A 20,547-nucleotide genomic window follows, 5' to 3' on the forward strand; every position below is an offset into this window, starting at 1 on the left:
CAAAATAAATCACATACAGAATGAATTCGCTTTTATCAAGTTAAAAGAAGAAACCAGGAAAATGAAACCATGCACTGTATATTGACTCAAACGGGGTGAAAATCTAACGAAAACCAATGGAATGTTATAAACATTAGGATGGTGGTTGCCTATGGGGGTAAGGGTAGGGTGTAATAACAGAGAAATGGAGTCAAGGAGGGGCAAGAGAAGGCTTCAAAGGTCTGAGACATGTTCTCTCTTTACAGCTGAGTTATCTTGTGCAGTGATCAATGTATTTTTCTTTTTGTTAGACAAAGTTTATACTTATTTGGTATATGTTAGATTTTTCATCTAAATCTTTATTATATTTTTCATAATGAATAAAACACATAGTCAAAAAAAGTTTTAAAAAGTACTTAGTATCAGATACAAGTAGTAGTTAAATAAATATTTGGTTTACAGAATTTAGACAATTTGTTGCTAACTGCATAAAATAAACTTACTTGTATTGCACAAGCAGACAGTTTAAATTATATAGATTATTTTAACTTGCTTTGCTTGTTTCCAGGGAACAAGTCTGACCAAAGGGTTGAAGGCAAGAAAGAAATTACTATTAATTAGTCATGTTACAGAGTCCCTGTTTATGAGCTTATAGTCAAATGCTCTTCCTAAAATTATTGCCAGGTGGTTCTGGGAATTTGTAAAACCCTGACTGCTGTCATTTCTACTTTGTTGCCTATTAGGCAACTCTGTGGTTTAAAGATTATGAAATTTTGCTCTGGTTCACCACACAGTTTGGACTTTCAAAATGACTGACAGCAAAAAGAAGAGATTAAATATTTACGTGTAAAAATATCTACTGTGGTTAACACCTATGTAAAAAACTTTATGACCCAAAGATACATTAAAATATTAATCTGAAAGCCCTAATACTTGGATTTTAGACTTGATAAATAGTACTCCACAAACTGATTAAGTCACTGTCCTTTAATATTTGCACATATCATTGCTTTACATTTTTTAATAATTTAATTTGGAGAATGTCATTTTTAATTTTAAGAAGATACTTACTATATTCTGAAGAACTTACAATGCAAATACTGCAGTAACGAGTTAGCACACATCTGTTTAGTATATAAACTCCTAGGAGTTCACAGATGTCTACCTAGACCTCCTTCACACAGTCAGAGCCCAGAAATTCTGGGCTGACCACCACCCTTGACCAATGAGACATGGCTTCTTGTCTGGTCAGTGGCAGGGTCACTTTTCTTGAAGGTTCTACTGAAACTAAATCCACTGAGCCTCTCAATGGCCAAGTTCATGCCATCTCCATTCCCTTTCCCAACCCATCTCTTGATGCAACTTTCACCTTACCAGACTTTGCTGGGTCTGGCTCTGACCTAGCCTCCACTCTGCCTCTATCTTGTAAACTAAACCACCTGTGGAAGCGGCACCCCATTGTTAGCAAACCTCCTCTCAAAGCATTACCCCAATACTCTGGCTGTTAAGGACTTTCCCTTAAGGACACCACCTGTCCTGTTCGCCCCTGTCAAACAACAGCTGTTTATTCCCTGTCCTCAAGGTCCTTCAACCGCTTGATGGAACTTAATCCCTGGACCCCATCACGCCCGTAACCTGCACATAATCTGAAATCAACAACATCAGCGATCACAGTACATTAATGCAACCCCCAACTGCCAGCATGCATGTCTAACTACTCTTCCTCTGTGGGGTGTCTGTTCTTGGGAGAGTCTCTGTTCTAAGTTCATCAGATTCCTTCTTGTTCCATTTCCTTCCTTCCCAGCCTGAAGTCCAAGGGTCTAACATTTCAACAAAGTTTTCACACCCTAAACTCTCCTGCTCATCTGCCTTCCGTGGCATTCATCTGGAAAAACCCTCTGTGGCTCCAACTATTCACTTTGTCCCCTGACCCTCCCTAAAGGTTCCATAAACACAACGAGTGTCTACAAGGTACCTGAGACAGCACATAACATGCTGTGTTTTCATGAATGGCTGACTTGTTTATCACAAAACTTTTATTATAAACATCAACAAATATTTAGTGAGCATCTACTAAGGAGAGGAACACACTCTTCTAAGCCCTGGGAGTTCAGAAATGAGCAGGTCGGAGGAGGTCCCTGTTCTTGGGAAGCTTACATCTCAGTGAGGGGAGGCAAATGACAGAAGTATATGAACAAGAACCTGAGCCAGTAGTGCTAAGTACCAGGAGGAAAGTAAAGTACAGTAGGTCACATGACAGCAGGTGCCTGGCCAATGGGTTTTGGGTGTGAGTAAGACAGGGCTGTATATTGTCACCCTGCTTATTTAACTTACATACAGAGTACATCATGAGAAACGCTAGGCTGGAGGAAGCACAAGCTGGAATCAAGACTGCAGGGAGAAATATCAATAACCTCAGATATGCAGATGATACCACCCTTATGGCAGAAAGTGAAGAAGAACTAAAGAGCCTCTTGATGAAAGTGAAAGGGGAGAGTGAAAATATTGGCTTAAAGCCCAACATTCAAAAAACAAAGATCATGGCATCCGGTCCCATCACTTCATGGCAAATACATGGGGAAACAGTGGAGACAGTGCTGACTTTACTTTTCTGGGCTTCAAAATTACTGCAGATGGTGACTGCAGCCATAAAATTAAAAGACGCCTACTCCTTGGAAGGAAAGCTATGACCAACCTAGACAGCATATTAAAAAGCAGAGACATTACTTTGCCAACAAAGGTCTGTCGAGTCAAGGCTATGGTTTTTCCAGTAGTCATGTATGGATATGAGAGTTGGACTCTAAAGAAAGCTGAACGCTGAAGAATTGATGCTTTTGAACTGTGGTGTTGGAGAAGACTCATGAGAGTCCCTTGGACTACAGGGAGATCCAACCAGTCAATCCTAAAGTAGATCAGTCCTGGTTGTTCATTGGAAGGACTGATGCTAAAGCCGAAACTCCAATACTTTGGCCACCTGATGCAAAGAGCTGACTCATTGGAAAAGACCCTGATGCTGGGAGGGATTGAAGGCAGGAGGAGAAGGGGATGACAGAGGATGAGATGGTTGGATGGCATCACCAACTCAGTGGACGTGGGTTTGGGTAGACTCTGGGAGCTGGTGATGGATAGGGAGGCCTGGTGTGCTGTGATTCATGGGGTCACAAAAAGTCAGACACAACTGAGAGGCTGAACTGACTGACTGACTGAAGACAGGAGAGTTCATCTTCTTGAGAACTTTCTTAAATACATTGAAACCTATAATATCTTCTCCACCACCCACAATAGAAGCACTAGGGCTCATTCTGAACCTTAAAATGACTTAGCCTCAATATGACCATCAAACCAACTGAGCACATAATGAAAGGGAAAAAAGAAGAACCCTGCTCTAAAGGCATCAGCAACTAACTTATTCAATAAGGAGACTTGTACACACATGTCCAGTTAATTTTCTACCTAACAGAAGTACACAATCAAGTGTGTGAACAGGATCGAGTGTAATCCCCTATATGAGGCAGAGGAAGCATAAACCTCAAATGCGCTCAGTAAATTTGGGGGCACATGCGCTCGCTACACAACAGCTTACAAAAAGGTTCTTATTCTCCACCTCTCCCTTTATGTACAACCTTTACAACGTGGTTTTCCAAGTTCTCTCAAAAGATGGAATCTCCCTCTCCAAATACTGAACTAGAGCTGGCTGTGAGACTTTCTTTGGCCAATGGAAAGCAGTGCATGAAGTCAAGCTGCCCTAATTCTGAGCCCAGACCTTGAGAGACCTGGAGCACTTCAGCACACTTGCTTGCACACCTGCCTTCCACGCAAGAGCAGGCTTGGGGAAGCCTACTGAGGATGAGAGACTGTGCAAGAGGGCCCAGTCATTTGTACCATCACAGAAAAGACCATCCCAGACCAGCCAAGATCAGCAGAGCCTCCTGCTTGACCCACATCTGGTCTCAGACAAGAGTAAACGCAACAGGACATTTAAAATGGAAAACCAACAAGATCCCAGTGAACAGCACAAGGAACTCTGCTAAATGTGACAGCGTGGATGGGAGGGAAGTTTGGCGGAAGAACGGATACATGTATATGTATGGCTGAGTTCCTTTGCTGTCCACCTGAAACTATCATAACATTGTTAATTGACTATACTCCAATATAAAATAAGAAGTTTAAAAAAAGAGAATAAATGCCACAGACACTAGAGGAACTGCCTAGCTAACCCCGTGTTCAGCAATATATAGTGATTATTTCAAGCCTTTGAGTTTGGAGATGGCTTCTTATACAGCAGTAACCGATGCAGCAAGATTAATCATATCTATTCAACTTGAATCATCTATCACATTTCTCCTTCAATGTGTTTGAGGAATTGAAGCCCAAAATTGTAAAATATTTTCATCTCAGGGTCTTCTGCAAGGAGGCTTTAATACGACACTAGGTAGGAACTGTTATATACAGAAAAGATGTAGAACCCCATCAAAAGAGTTTATTTCTCCTACCATTAATACTGCCTGTTTTCAATTCCATTTCCTCTGCAGCTCCACTGGGAAAGGAATAGCAGCTGGACTGAGACTCATTCACATAAGAATAATGGGAGGCGGGGAGGGGGGGGGGAAGGGGTTGGGAGGCTTGACATGACTTCGTAAAAATCTGGATTATTAGGTAAATGTTCAAAATGGATTTGACCTGTGATTTCTCTGTATCAGAAAAAAAATAAATAAAAGTCCTTTTATCATTCTTTTCTGAGATACAGAATTTCCTCAGCATGAACTATTTCTGAGAAACACAGCTATTCTTCCAAGTTCACAAAGAATTTCTTTTTCGCACAGTCTTCTACCTCCTCCGAGAGTCTTAAATAAGTTTGAAAGTAGATATAATAAGTAAGCACGCCACCTCCCCTTCCCACTCATCTGGGTAAGCAGAAAAGATTTAGTGACTCTAACTGGACTCGGCCTGTCCAGCTTTCTACCCTGTGGGGCTGTTCTGAGAATCAAAGGAGAGGGAAGGCGAGAAGAGTATTCAGAAGGAATGTGACCTCGCCTGGCCCGCTGCCCACAGCTCCAGCCCCAGCCTACCCAGGCCACTACTGTTCGCAGGCCGGCCTGGCCAGCCAGCAGCGCAGGCCTGTGAGCGCCTGTTTTCCAATACTGTCAGGGCCTGACTGTTAATACTTGTAAAATATTTCAAACCTCTATACTTAAGCTTCTCTAGCTGCAATCCCAAGTTTTCCTGTTCCTTTTTATTAATGATCAGGGGTTCAGTTCTGTTTCTCCTCCCTTCATCTACCACCTTCTGCAGATGATAATTTATTCCACAGATAATACATTCATTAAAAAAATTATGAAACAAAATTTTTAAAACACAACATTATCCACGTTCAAACTGCCTTTTCATCATCACTCCTGGGTATACTATATCCTATACCACCGCCCGCATAATTCAGTTCACCCCACCTACGTTAACAGGCCCTGACATTACAATGCCTTGAGTTCTTCTCTACCCTGGAGAATATATTCATGCTAGGTCCTGCCTTTTATCTGCAGCCCTGGACAAAAGCTACTTTACTCTTTCAAGAAAGTCTTCCTTGGTGCCACTGGGTATTAAATCACAGGGCTTTCTTAAATAAAAAACATTTTAAAAACCAAAAAAATATATATTATTAAATGTACATATACCATTAACAACAAAACTTACTGACTAGCCTGTGTGACAGTTTCTACCTTCAAGAAACTTAGAATCTATACAAGTTGAAGACTTAAAATGATATTTCTGGGGATTTCCCTGGCAGTCCAGAGGTTAAGACTGTGTTTCCAATGTGGTAGGCAGGAGTTTGATCCCTGGTCGGGAAGCTAAGATTCCCCATGCCAAGCAGTGCAGCCAAAAAGATTACTTTAAAAAATATATATATTTCTGAACCATTATTAGTAGGCCAGGATTTTCAACTGTTTTCCAGCATAAATGATCTGGAAGTGTTCATATACAAAACACTATGGCCTTGCAAAACAAACAACCACGTATTTCATATGTACACCATGGTTTACAGTCTTTCCAAGTTTGTTTACATATGCACTCACATCATAAGCCTATAAAGAAGGCAAGACAAGAATTACCCAAGAAACTGGTTTTTTTATTACTCTTTTTTTATTGCGCAAAAAATTACTCTCCAAGAAACTGGTTCTTAGTGGGAATAAGCAATTTTCTCCAAGATGTGTAGTTAACAGAGGTAACAGAGCCAAGGTCTGACCCTTGGCTACTTTCCACTTCACCAGAACACTCAGCGGCCAGAGGCTTACAGATATGCACACTGTGGTCACAGGACAAAAAGCATCTCCTCCTGGCCAATGTAATAGGCCTATAATAGGCCTACATCATGTATCATGGAGAACTTCTAAATTCCTAGGTGAATGCACACTGGACTGTCTCCATTGAGCTGCTGACATGTTAGCATCCCTATTTACACTTATTTTTAAGACACAAAGTAAGGAAAAAATAAGCTTTACTAAGTTGTAAGACATAGACTGATGACAATACATGTATTTAATCTGTAAATCAACAGACATATAATGAAAGAATACAACCATATATTTTTTTTACTTACCAGGGTGCGCAACGAAACTACTTTGGAGAGCTCTATTAAGCTAACTGGCTCTGACATCAAAAATACAAATAAATATAAATGATATAAATCATTAATAAAAATAGCAAGAGAAGAATAGAGCAAATATATGGAAGAAGCAATCTGCAGAAGAGACTCAAACAGGAGACAAACAGAGGGAAAGACGACAAGTGTGGCCAAAACCAAGAACATGCAAATTCCAACAAGATAACACTTTTGTCCGTTAGATTCCCTCAAAACTTAAGTCTTGTAACTCTAACTACTGGCAAGGATACAGGAGATAATAATCTTATATACTGCATGATGCAAGGATAAAATAGTAGAGAGTTTTTGGAAGTTGGCCTAACCACAAAGAGTAAATCCATAAACCAATATGAATGTGACTGTCGAAGGGTTCCAATAGTTGGTCCAACTCCAACTGCAAAAGGAATTTAGGGAGTGATGCACTGTTATCATTTGGGGCTTTCAGATTCATTCTGTAGCTTTGCACAATGTGTCACTTTCTACCACTTTCTTAATTTTTGCATGTAACTCCATGAACTTAATGAAAAATACTGCTTCTCATTTATCTTATAATTACACATTTCAATATTTTCAGATACTATTTATGGTGTTCAGCAGGGTTTTACCATATTTATCAAAAACTAAAATATATATACAACCTAACTCAGCAATTTCCAAATCTATTTTATAAAAATATTTGCATGTGACCATAAAGTTTATGTATAAATATGTTCACAACAACAGTTTTGGAAACTGAGGAGGGAAAAAATGGAAAAACACTAATGTCCACATAATTAGGGGTGGGTACAGCTAAATAATTAATGAATATTTTGTAGCTACTGAAAGAATGGTGCTGACTTCTAACTACTAATATGAAGAGATCTAAGATATTAAATAAAAAGGAAAAGGCAAAGAATCATACACATAGGACAAGTTCATCTTGGTAAAAATAAATAAATGAATGTATGCCTGGATGGGTATGCAAAGAAGGGAGTAGGACAAACACCAAACTACCAATACATGGAACCTCCTCTGGGAGGTCGAGTATGGGGTGAGGGGCACTCTACACTACTGTATCAAAAGCAACAGTAACATTTTCCGGTAAGTCTCCCTGGGAATGCATAGGTTATAGTGCCTACTCTTAAATATTGCCACTAATAATACTAGTTAAATCATATAAGTTAATCCAAAGGTCAAGTTCACAAGTCAGTCAAGCACTTAAAACCACACACTCACAATGCAAATACATATATTTGTGAGATTATCTGTCCATAGCCATCCACCCACCGACACATATGACTTTGGACACCACTGTAATCCCTAATATGGGTACTTGCTCCTCATTGATGAACTCTGCTACAGCTTTTTCACTCAGCAACGGGAAAGAGCAGTCCTGGTGTAAAATATCGATATTTTGCAAATTAATCTAGCACAAGATACCAATAACTGACATCTTATACTCCAGATGTATTATTTGTGTGAACCCAGGATGAACAAACGCTTAAGACTCAATTTACTCAAGCATGCCCATGTTTTAAAAATATTTGGGCCTACATGCAAGCTCTTGAATTGCTTTTCATTTTGAGGTTTATAATTTTATCTTATAAATTTGTAGATATTAAATTAAAGATGGTAAATACACCTCTATATCGACATCCTCACCTAAGCCCTTGCAGACATCAACTTGTCACAATATACTTTCCTACTGATCCAGAAGTCACTCTCCAAATTCTTCTGAATACAGTGCTCCAAAGTACTACTGCTAACCAATTAGAACTGCAACACTACTCAAAAATTATTTACTATCTCTGGTAGTCCATTATATCAATAGTCTGCGATGAACCACATCTCCTTGTATTCAGAGGCTTGTATAGTTCTCTCCTACTTTTGAGTTTGGCCTTGGTTATGTGACTTGCTCTTATCAACAGGACACGAGCAGGCATAAAACAATCATAGGTTTTATTACATAAATGCTTAAACCCAGGGGCTTGTCTTCTTGGAATATTCCCTCTTAGAAGCCCAGCTGCCTTGTTATCAAGCAACTCTAGATAGAACACTAAGGGATGAGAGGCCATGAGAAGACATTTGGAAATTCCGGCCACCATCAAGTTCCAGCTGAATGTATCTGTACAAGTAACCTCAATTACAGCAAGGGAAACAGAAGAACAGCCTCACTGAGCCCAGTCAATCCAAAGAAAGGTGAGAAATTATAAACCATTGCTGTTTTTAGCTACTAAGTTTTAGGATAGTCAGGTATGTAACAACAGATAACAGGAAGACTAATTCTTGTTCCAAACTATCAGAATTGCTAATAACAACCCACACAGATTCTCCATCAAATTCTTCAAGAAATACCTTCAAATTTCACCTATCCAATCAGAGTATTTATTGTAGTTCTGGAGAAACAGGGGCACTTTTATAAATTCTCATGTACAGGGGAGAACATAACTTTGTACAAATCTCCTACAGGGCAATTGGGCAAAATGTTAAGTAATGAACCTTTTAAAAAGCTCATGAGTGAGTGAAGTGAAAGTCACTGAATCATGTCCAACTCTTTGGGCTCCCATGGACTATACAGTCCATGGAATTCTCCAGGCCAGAATACTGGAGTAGGTAGCCTTTCCCCTTTCCAGGGGATCTTCCCAACCCAGGGATCAAACCCAGGTCTCTCATATTGCAGGCAGACTCTTTACCATCTGAGCCACAAGGGAAGCCCAAGAACTCTGGAGTGGGTAGCCTATCCCTTCTCCAGAAGATCTTCCCGACCCAGGAATCAAACCAGGGTCTCCTGCATTGTAGGTGGATTCTTTACCAACTGAGCTACCAGGGAAGCCCCCAAAAGCTCATACCCTATCCCAATAATTCCAAGTCTAGGAAACAAACATACATATAAGAGTATTACATAGGATTTTTCTCATGGCAAAAAGTTAGAAACAGCTGTTTAGTTGCTAAGTCATGTCCGACTCTTTTGAGAACCCAAGGACTGTAGCCCTCTAGGCTCCTCTGTCCGTGGGATTTTCCAGGCAAGAATACTGGAGTGGGTTGCCATTTCCTTCTCCACGGGACCTTCCTAACCCAGGAATCAAACCTACGTCTCCTGCATTGGCAGGCGGACTCTTTACCACTGAGCCACCAAGGAAGAAGCCTCATAGCCATCTAAAAATAGGATGATTAAACTATTATATATTCATAAGACAGACTATCCAATTAACAAAAAATCTTCCAATGAATAAATACATAATGACATGAGGACACACAATATAACTTTAATAAAAACAGCATTCAATGCAGTATTATTAGCAATAAGATCCAAATATTTAAAAATATTTATGCATATATACTAAAATATTAATAGAAATTCTCTCTGCATAATGGGACTGGGTGATTTTTATTTTCTTTTATACTCTTCAGTTTTTGCCCAAATGTTCTATAATAAAAATACATTACTTCTATAATCAGAAAGAAACACTTAACATTATAAAACAGGTTGGAAAAAAGCACACACACTTAAGATGGATTTGGAATCATTCTCTGACATTTCTTTACTAAATTTTTTAAAATGCCATCATTATTAGATGCATCTATATTCCATTGTAGAACAGATTTTTCAAAGTAAATGTAGTACCACAGATGAATTTTCAAGAGAAAAAAATTGACGCTAGGTTTAACATGTTACTTTCCTTGCACCACTGCGCTGTACTATGGAAAATGAGCAAGGAGTAATTCCTTGTTTTTTCTGTAGACTGGGCCATACTGTCCCATTTTACTGAGTTTTAAATTTTAGGTTGAACAACTTTATTATAAACATTTAATAAAATGGGTATTATATGCACTTTCAATCAAATTCAGCAAAAGCCGATGGAATTAACTTAATATGAAGACTAAAACAATTTTTCATCTCAGAGGCAAATTCTCTTTTGAGGACCATATCTATCCCAAAGAAATAACATGTGTAAAGAATCTTAGTCACTTGGAAGGGATGGAGGGAAAGAATGTGTAGAACATCCATGGGACGTAAGTAGTAAGCAAGTTTGGGTAGCATTACTCAAGCACGGACACTTTGTGGGAATTCTGAGTGGCCAGTGATTTCAAAAGAACCAGAGGGAATCCCTGGTGTGCTCCAGCAGGGTGGGGCTTTGACCACAGTGAGACTGTACTGCCACTTGTACTAAATCCAAGTTGGTTTCCTCAATCCCCCTTGCTCAAGGCAGCCAGGACAGGATTGGTTTCTATGGCTTCATCCTCAGAATTTAACACTTGCTCTCCGTTCTCCCAGGTCCAGGCCTGAACCACCGTTTGTGTATCTTCAGCTACTCCCTCTTCAACGAAAGGCAGAAAGCGGCCTTGCAATCACTAATACGATCACTTCTTAAAAGCCTGCAGATGCTCAAGTTCATGGCCTTCCTGGCCTTTAGCACTGTGCCCTGTATACCAGGGAGGAGCAGTAGTCTCTGATCATGCAGCCTTTCACACCCCGACTTCCTGCGTGAACCTGGGCTTCCTCTCTTATCGTACGGGTCCTCAGAAGGCTGGCTGATAGTATTATAATCTCAGCTTCAGCTACGGACAGAAAATGACTGAAGACCAGAGGACCAGTCTTCACTCTAGCAGTGGGCATTCGATACAAGACAGTCAAAGTCCCTAAGATTTTTTACTGGGGAACAGAGAAGAAATCTTTTCTTTTGATTTAAACAACTAAACGAATGTCATCTGGGGCTGTGAGCAGCCATTTTCCCAGTTAAGTGGAGAAAAGCTTTCTCAAGGAAAAAGGTGGGTAAGAAAGGGCCGTGAAGGATTCATTCGTGTCACTCCTGGAATTAATGTGCAAGAAGAGCTGGCTTTCACTTATAATAGTTGGCTTTGGGTCACTGACATTTGCAACAGCATGAATCCTAACTAGATGACAAATGAGAAGCAGGAAAATGGCCTGGGATGTTCAGGTTTCCTTTTCCTACCATCTGTAATAGGTCTTCATTTCAAACATCTCACTGGCTACTATGTGTCGGATGCTGGAAACATGATTATGACCCAGTTTCTGCCTGCAAAGAGTTAACAGTCTAGAGAAGTGGTCCCCAACCTTTTTGGTACAGGACACAGGTTTTGCGGAAGACAGTTTTTCCATGGACTGGGACACAGGGTATGGTTTAGGGGTAAGTCGAGCTCAGGTTGGGTCCATGCTCCTGCAAGAATCTAACGCCACCATGGACAGGCAATGGAGCTCACGTGGTAATACAAGCAATGGGGAGCACTTGTAAATACAGATGAAGCTTTGCTGGTTTGCCTCTCACCTCCTGCTGTGTAGCCCGGTTCCTAACAGGGGACCCCCGGTCTACAGGGATTCTCTTAGTGTTTCTGAAATTACTGGCCATTTCAAAGAATAATTCCCAAGTAGCCAGGAGGCTATTCCTAAGGAACCAAAGACTTTCCCGAGTGACTCTGACACGTCGGTGACCTGCACCTCATGAGGCCCACCTTCTACTTCTCCCAGGCCTTTCTAGGATCCACTGAGTTCAGTCGTCTCTAAGTGGACTTTATCTGCTTTACTCATACTCCTGACAGCAGACAGATTTCAGTATTTCCTCTATTCTCCAAATCACAGTAGGCTGAACCGTCAACATTTCTAAGTGGAAACAGCATGGTCATTGCCAAGGTCCGTCTCCCAACAAGCCTCACAGGTCCCCGCATTGTCTTGGCTTCATCCTGGTTCTGGCCACTCAGTTGGGTTTCTGAGCAGATCCTATCTGTATCTTGAAGGAGAATCACATAAGCCACACTCGAGAAACAACTGATTTCCTAATTCATACTGGGACAGACAGACTGTCACATAATGAGAATACTTAAATTTCACAAACAGCCACATTATAAGGCTATTGAATAGCATGGAATTAACATCACTGTCATCATCAAAACTCATCAAGAAATATTTATTGAGGAAGTATTATGAGAAAGGTTTGAGCTGAGGGACAGAAAATACAGCTATAAACAAGCTGCTTTTCCTGAAGGCTACCTACCATGAGTGTATGTAGGCAAACAGGTATTAACCAAGCATTGGCTTGATTTTAAAACGTGGTTTTTCAATACACTATTTCTGAAATAAGGATAAAATGGTTTATTTAAAATGGTTATATCTCTCTGTCCCCCCTAAAAAGCTGTTATTATTATTAAATCAGTGGTACTGATGACTACTGGGAGCTTAAAAGAAATATGGTGGTTATAGGATTAAGTATTTCATCATAATCCCTGTTAAGTGTTAAAAAGAAATAGAAGGAGAGAATCTGATGAGGGGCAGAACTTACACTGGAGGGGCTCCACTAAGTCTCCCCAAAGTCTCATCTAACCCAACAGTCAGACTGACCCTTTCAAACGGCGAAATCAGACCATACTTTTCCTCTGCTCAGACCTGCGACAGCGCCACAGCACCCCAGGTTAACAGCCAATTACACCCACCAACACGGCCCCCACAGCCCCGCCTGTCCTTCTCTGACTGCACTGCTTTTTCTCCCACACCCATCCCTCTTCACTCTCCTCCTGATCCTCCACATCTAGCTCTGTTTTTTTTCTTACAGCACTTATATATGCTTGCATACCACAAAACTTATTTATCAGTGTTATTTTTTCTTTTTCTGATAGTCCCTCCCCCACCATCCCACTCCCAAGAAGAGTAGAGTTTGGCGGGTATATTTTGTTTAACGATGTATCCTATTCACTAAGGCGTGTAATTATGAGTTCAAAATGTACTGAAGAGAATTGGAAGAAAAAATGTGTTGGTGAGTGACTAGGTAACTGGAAGACTGTGCCACTGGGACTGAAATAATAGTTAAAATCATAATCATAGTCAGCTTAGCCTTGCTCTCTAGTAGACGGGAGAGGGTAACTTCTGTTGCAGTGTTTCTCCTTTTTCCTAAAATTCCCATCACATCAACCCCACCCCAAGTCTTTCACTGGCTACAACAGCACTGTCACTCAGGTTACAGCCCAATCTCAAGCCCAGATGCTATTAATTCTTCATCTGTCAGGTGACTTTGTGCTGCTCTGTTCTGATCACTCTGTGTGGTTTCACAGCTGAGCTTCAAGAAGAAGGCTTACTCCTTACGTTCGTGAGAAAGGCCTCTTCCATACTGGACCAATTCCTCACAATGCATCTGCTCAAAGGATCATGCACACGTCATAGCGTTTATCAGGCTGTACATCTGTGATTATGTTACCACTGTCTCTCCCACTAATTTAACTATAACCTCCGTAAGAGTAAGGTCCATGTCTGTTTCATTCAGAAAACCTAAAGCACTCAGCACACAATGCTCGCTAAGTATTTGTTGAATGAGTTATTGGATGAAAGAATATGACAGTGCTGGCTTGGATCTACATATATTATTTGGAGATAAAGCAGCTGAGACAGCATTTTAAGGGGTAGAGGATATGTTTCTTATTCGTGAGGGGGAATAGAAAATAACAATGGGAGTCCTTTGGAAAGGCCAGATTTTAGCCACCTAAAATGTGATGTCCTTTTTGAGGTAAGCAGCTCAAAAAGCAAACCATCATTAACACTTCTACCCAGAGCTCCCCCCAACCACCAACCCCCTTATTCTGGTCAAGGGCCCCAATCATTCTTGTAGCCACTCAGACACAAAGGCCTCTAAGTAAATTTTGACCTCTCTTTCTCTGACAACCTCCCAGCTCACCAAGACTCCCAAGGCCTGTCAACTCCTCTTTAATAACTTTGATCAATGGCCTTCTTCCTTTCCATTCCACTGCTACCAACTTGGTTCCAACACTAACTCACTCCCAGATTACAGCCACAGACCCAGAAAGGGACTCCTCCATTCCACGTTTTGCCCCTCTCTAAGCCATGCTGCCTGCATTAAAATCTCTCTTAATACCTTCACCTTACGCTATTAATGCTATACCAAAAAGCAACAACAACAACAAAAAAAAACCCACCTGCAGTGGCTTGCCTAGAAATGAAAATCTCAGCCTTACATTCAAAGACCAGACAAAATATAGCTGCAAACAGAATTCCTAATCTGACTTCTCATTATCCTAGCATTTTTTCTAATCACCTACCAGCAGGGCAGTTATCACTATTCATCACTATTTTAACAATTCAAAACCTATTGACCAGTATTTTTTTAATAGAATCTCAGAATTTGGACTTTTCTTTACATCCACTCGAGAGTGCTAATACTGGGCACTCTTCTAGGTATTTGGTATATATGTGAATTCCTGCCATCCCCTAAAGGCCTAACTGAACTCCTGCCTCTTCCTTCAAGCCCTTCCCCTTCAACCTGGCCCTATGTTTCTTCTTGTTTCTGACTTCTTAGGATGCCATTTGAGTGACAACCAGCATCACTTTTATATGAACTCCAATTTGCTCATACATAGCTATACATGTCACTTTTCACCATTTAACCCCAACTTATACATATCTTTATAGAAAGGTGAAAAGGCCCCAGGAGAGAGTATTTGCCCACAAGCACTGAGAAACCCCTTGTCTTTGTAGCACAGACAGAGATACCTAAACAGGGATGTTTACACCCCACCAGTTTCTGTGGCCTCCAATTCCTTGACTCTTCCAACCAATTCTTTCCCTACTCCCCTTTCCTTCCTCCTTCCTAAACTACACCAGCTTTGACAATCAGAAATACAAACCAAGAAAGAGGTCCACCCACATAAGAAGGAAATCACTTGAGAAATCCAGAAGGGGCTCTCTAAATGCAGTCACTTGCACTGTGGGGACTCCTCTGGTCCTACCCTAACTAACTCCTCTGGAGGCTGGAGGCCAGCAGTATCAGCACAGACACCACTTACCAGGGGCTCACCAGATGCTGGCATTAAGCTATAGGCAGGCGGTACAAGAAGACGCTGAGCAGGCCTGGTCCTGAGCAATGGTCCTGGGACTAAAAAGGACCATGAGATCCCATGATAAAATTCATGCTATTGGAAGTCCTGTTATCTCACCCTTGAAACCCTAAATACACTTTATCACTGAAACATTTATGGGAAACTTTCCTAATCTGTCACAAAACACTCTGCTTTTCCTTTATGAGGATGCCATTTTAAAATCATGTTTGCTCCATTTTTTTAAAAAAAACAACCCGACTGCACTGGGTCTTCATGGCTGTGCAGGCTTTCTCTAGTTGTGGTGAGTAGGAGGTACTCTCTAGTACAGTGTGCGGGCTTCTCATTGCAGCGGCTTCTCCTGCTGGGGAGCACAGGCTCTAGGCGCACTGGCTTAGTTGCCCCAAGGCATGTCAAATCTTCCCAGACCAGAGATCGAAACTGCATGTGTCCTTCCATTGACAGGAGAGTTCTTAACCACTGGACCACCAGGGAAATCTCATTTTTTGTTTCCATGTCTCTTTTTCCTAATAAGACTGTATGCTCCAGGAAAGCCTCAGCTGAGTCACCAAATACCTAGAATAGTACCCAACACCAGCACTCTCGAGTGGATGTAAAGTGAAAGTGAAAGTGAAGTCGCTTAATGACCAAATTCCGAGATTCTATTTAAAAAATACTGGTCAATAGGTTTTGAGGGGTTAAACAAGCTTTCATGTGCCTACTAACCTACCTACTAACCTAGGGGGCTTCCCAGGTGGCTCGGTGGAATCCACCTGCTCACACAGGAGATGTAGGTTCGATCCCTGAGTCAGGAAGATCCCCTGGAGAAGGAAATGGCAACCCACTCCAGTATTCTTGCCTGGAAAATCCCATGGGCAGAGGAGACTGGTGGGCTACAGTCTATAGAATCACAAAGAGTTGGACATAACTGAGTGATTGAGCACACACATACTAACCTATCCACTGCACTTGTTTCTTTGAAATGATCTCTATTTCCAAGTAATCTATTTATGGAGGGACACATACCATAGGATCTGTTTATACTGCTCTGTATTTTTAGGTCTAGAAGAGTCTTAGCCCAGAGACCTTAATTTGAATGATAGTGACTAACAGTGAAGCTATAAGACCTACAACAGGACTTCAACCTCTTTAAGCTTCAGTTTCATCATGAAAAAGGGCGCAGGGGGAGGAGGAGGGGAAAAAGTAAAAAAAGGCTACTGTGAGTATTAAATTCATCGAATGCTCTGTTGAAGTGCCTCACACTAGGAGTCCGTGGGCCCCACACCATCTCCTTTTAATACTCCACATGCTTTTCTCTCTACCACAGTTGAAGGTTGAAACCACAGTTCATTGTTATGCTGTACCTAACGAATTAGCATAAAGTGCTTCATACACAGAAGGATTACTCATTCCAAATACTGTTATGGATATGGAAAAGATGTACAATGTCTATGAATTGTTCTGAAACATGATGTTGCTACACCCAATTCTAATATTATAGTACGACCATACCAAACAATTTTAAATATCAAATACATTGCAATATATTCTCACATTCTCACGGCAGCTATGTTCCCTGTCTTCACTCATAGTTTCAGTTGTGATAATCTATGAAGAAACAGATTTTCATCTCACTTGCAACTTTAAATGGCTATTTCATACTAGAATTCCCCTCACTGCAGATTAGTTTGAAATTCTAAGCACACATTAGATCCAACTATAGCAGATACTGAAATGAAACTTCATTAGTCAAAAAAAAAAAAAAATCAAACACTGCTCTATTTGCATATCTAAGTTCAATTTCAGAACTTTAAACTTAAGGAAAAAAGCAATATGAAAATATAACCTCACAACATTTACATACTACTTTATGACCCTGCAAAGACATTTTTGATCCCCAAACCTGTCACATAAGACAGTGACCTCTAGATAATTAGAACAAAGTTGCTCACTATTCAGAGAGCATTGTTTTAAGATTTACTTAGCACTTTAAATTAACCATCTTAAAGCTTTGAAGCACAAAGTAACAGTCAATGACACATATATTTTAAGCTACCATGACCTGTCATTACAGAGTCATTAAGTAATATTTTCAAGGAGTAAGCAGAAAGCTTTATAACCTTCAAATATATGACTATCTTCTGCACTTTGAGCTGAGTTATTTGAATATTTAAAGCTATACTTCATAAATTATAAAAATCACCGGCAACTTTCAGCATTCTTCCCCAAAAATAAAAAGCATGAATTAATTGTTAAAAAGCAATATGGAAACAATAATCAAATTCAGACTCTGTTTATATGTATTTACACACACACACAATAAAATAATTTAGAGGCTGGCTAGCTTAAGGCAAACTTTCTTCATTAAAAAAATAAACCTAAATATTTATTGTTACAATAAAGAATTAATTTTCAAATTTTAACATTTTTCTGGCCAAAGTGATTTAAAGTAAAATACCTTCTCTTTCTATTCTGTTTCCTAACTGTAAACTTTCATGAAAGAACCAATTTCAAAAACTGTATAAAGTAAACTGATTATCCAGCTCAAATTTATACAACTCTTAACTCTGATCCGCCCCTCTGTTGACATTAGTGAGCGCTGTCAACTGTACACACACAACTCTCCCACTGTGGCAACAGAAAGAGTGAAGACACACAGCTTTGGCTCTACTTAGATTTATCTGTGGTTATCTGTATCTGTGGTTATCTACACACAGCTTAAAGACAGAGATTAAATAGTTAAGCAGGATCTGAGAGCTAAGTAACTTTGCACATTTCCCATACTATCTCTTCTTTGGCACTCTGAGTGCATTATTCTGTAGAATATTGTAAATTCCCAGAACCATATAAAATTCAAAGAAATTTGAAAGTTGGCTGAAACTGAGAAGTTGCCTTTTCCAGCCCGCCTAATTCACAGATGTGAAGACTGAGCTCCACTGTCAGGGGGTCAAGGCCACAGTCCTGCCTTCCTTCTGCTCTTCTTACTGCCCACAGGAATGCAGGTGTTGATACTAAAACATCGATACAATCCAAAGATAAATTCTTGGCCATCTGCCATTTTGAACCACCACCACCATTGGTTCTGAAGAGAATTTGAGAGTTAAATGTACTTCACATGGGAACTAAAGTAGAAACAACTCCAGTTCTTGGTCTCCCTTCTTGCTCTGGGAGCCTCCGAGGAACACAGGATTAGGGATAACAAGATGATCAATGGGTCTTTTATCTGCCTTTCATCTTCTCTGTCCCATGTGAACAAAACCCACCCTGCTCACTCCATCACCTCTTTTTATTATAATCTGGTCAATAATCTCCTTTCTTCATCTAACATAGAACCCACAGTGAAAAATACATCCACCGACAGCCATCACTTTCCTAAGGCAAACTCCTATCCTTTCTCCTACTCTGAACATTCTAAATATAGTTCACATCCCGGCTGTTTCCCATCTTGCTGTCTTTGCAGACTCGTAAGTTCCAAAGGCATGTTTCTGTTGTTTTATTATGTGGTGTGACAAGGAAAAGAGTTCTTCTGACGACAACCGCAATTAAAACGAGATTCAGACATGGTAACATAGGCAAGAGCACTCTGCAAACTGTGAAGTTTCAGATACAAGCAGTGCCCCTAGTACACTACAATAATCAAGCACCCCTAATTGCTCATAACAACACAAGAAGGTAAAAGGTTTTGAGGAAATGACAGCCCACATTAGAGATTTAACTGACCTTAAAAGAAATTAGCCTTCTGATACAACCCAGAAAGGAAAAACAGTAGCACCTAACATTCAGCAAATCATGTATTTCTCAATGGTTGTTTTAAACTTCTACTTAAAAGAAGTTTAGAGGTTTAATGAATGCATATTTCTAAAACGTGCTCAACTTTAGAACAAATTACCTTCATAAAGTAAATTCTTTATTGCTACCTTTGGACACAACGATTGGCTGTCTCCCAATACCACATGATGAAAACTCGCTAACTTAAAAATGCACGTAGAATTAAAGTCAAATTATTACAGCTTTCTGAATGCAGTCCTTATGTGCCTGAGAAACTTAGGCATGACACAAAAAAGATTCTAATTTGTTTAAGTCAACATAAATGAAACTCTAATCAAAAGGGCTAGTGAAACAAAACTTGGTCTTTTGCAACAGCTTAGTTCTAAACTAAAACATACATATTCGGCCTGCACAAAGTAACATTTTGCACTGCCAAATAAACATTCATCCAAGGATGTACACATTCACCAAAATTTAAATAATATTGAGAACTATAGTGTTACTCCTATTCTGTAAGATCAGTGAGGCTTAATGTACAGCAGTTAAAATTATACTGGGTACAAGTAAACAAACTCCATCCAAAAAAAGCTGTCTTTGGAAATATCAATACTTTGTCCAAAAAAAAAAAAAAGAAGAATCCCTTTCATGACAATACAAACTCACTTTAATTCAGGATGAAAAAGAACTCTAAAGAAAACAGTTGGTGACTCTGCACTTTACTCATGCCTTTGTTTTCTAGGCCATTTAATGATCACAGCACAATCTCCAAATAAAAGATGCAAATCAAACATATCCAGGGAAGGACCACATCATGAAACTGTACTCCATTCCTGTATCTTCATTCTGCTTTCTCCACTTCTACATCCAAAAAAAGCAAGCATAACTAGTATCTGTATGTTTCCCTAAATATTTTATAAAAAATCATTCTAAAAAAAAATGTTTAAGCCATGTAGATAATTTTAATTTCGTGAGGTATGACATCATCTTTAAAATGGCACTCAGTAAAATGCCTTATTGGGCTGGATGAAGCAGAGGTACCTTAAGCTAGGTATCTGTTATTATTAATAAGCCAATGACATCTCAACAAAATCTCATAGTTAAGCATTCTCCTTCAAGCCTCAGTTCCTTAAAATGAAACAAAAAAATTTTAAACAAGCTCTCAAGTTAACAGTTTCTAATTTAAAATGAAGATGAAACCACCTTTATGTTCCCTTGAGGGATAAAAAAAATCTTCCTACATAATGTTGACCTCAAACTGGTGTATCTGTCTCCAAGCACTGTCAAGTTAACAGTTAACAGAAATTACTTCAATATTCTATAAAATTAACTTAAAGATTAGGACTGGTCATTTG

At 39.8% G+C, this 20,547-nt stretch overlaps 1 protein-coding gene across 27 annotated transcripts in view; it reads right to left on the reverse strand.

Annotated features, from left to right (window-relative positions):
- PLEKHA5 (pleckstrin homology domain containing A5) overlaps window positions 1-20,547 on the reverse strand; it is a 261,293-nt gene that overhangs the window by 237,446 nt on the left and 3,300 nt on the right. The gene's annotated exons all lie outside the window — the stretch shown is intronic.

The sequence above is a fragment of the Ovis aries genome, chromosome 3, assembly GCF_016772045.2.
Source record: "Ovis aries strain OAR_USU_Benz2616 breed Rambouillet chromosome 3, ARS-UI_Ramb_v3.0, whole genome shotgun sequence".
NCBI classification, from domain to species: domain Eukaryota; kingdom Metazoa; phylum Chordata; class Mammalia; order Artiodactyla; family Bovidae; genus Ovis; species Ovis aries.